We start from the raw sequence: 578 nt of genomic DNA, 5'->3' as shown, positions 1-578 counted from the left end.
AGGATCCCCATCTACATATTACTAATTTCTTAGAAATATGTGATACCTTTCGGATCAATGGAGCATCAAATGACGCCATCCGCCTCCGAATGTTTCCTTTTTCACTAAAAGACCGAGCGAAAGCTTGGCTCAACGCCCTCCCAGCTGGATCGGTAAACACCTGGGATGAACTAGCCCAAAATTTTCTATATAAGTATTTCCCTCCCGCTAAAACGGCTAAATTAATGACTGAAATTAATACATATTCACAAGAGGACGGGGAATCCTTATATGAAACTTGGGAAAGGTTCAAGGAACTATTACGCAAGTGTCCACATCATGGCCTTGCGATATGGCAACAAGTATCCACTTTCTATAATGGATTGTTGCCACACACAAGGCAGACACTTGACTCTAGCTCCGGGGGACTTTTAGGTAATCGCCGTCCGCATGAAATATATACCCAAATTGAGGAAATTGCTCAAACCAATTTTTAGTGGCACACTCCCCGAGGCAATAAATCTATTGCCCCGGGCGCCCATAAGGTTGATGAAAGCACTTCTTTGCAAGCCCAAATCGAGGCCCTTTCTTCAAAAATA

General features: G+C 43.3%; 1 non-coding gene across 1 annotated transcript; it reads right to left on the bottom strand.

The window, feature by feature from the left end:
• Positions 1–218: 218 nt before the first annotated feature.
• On the bottom strand, positions 219–325 carry LOC118483407. Its single transcript, XR_004870695.1, has one exon. It is a non-coding gene; the product is annotated as a small nucleolar RNA R71 (small nucleolar RNA).
• Positions 326–578: the final 253 nt, after the last annotated feature.

Source organism: Helianthus annuus, chromosome 10 (genome assembly GCF_002127325.2).
Source record: "Helianthus annuus cultivar XRQ/B chromosome 10, HanXRQr2.0-SUNRISE, whole genome shotgun sequence".
NCBI classification, from domain to species: Eukaryota; Viridiplantae; Streptophyta; class Magnoliopsida; order Asterales; family Asteraceae; genus Helianthus; species Helianthus annuus.
Note: the sequence above shows the minus strand (reverse complement) of the source record. Positions and strands in the feature narration are given on the sequence as shown.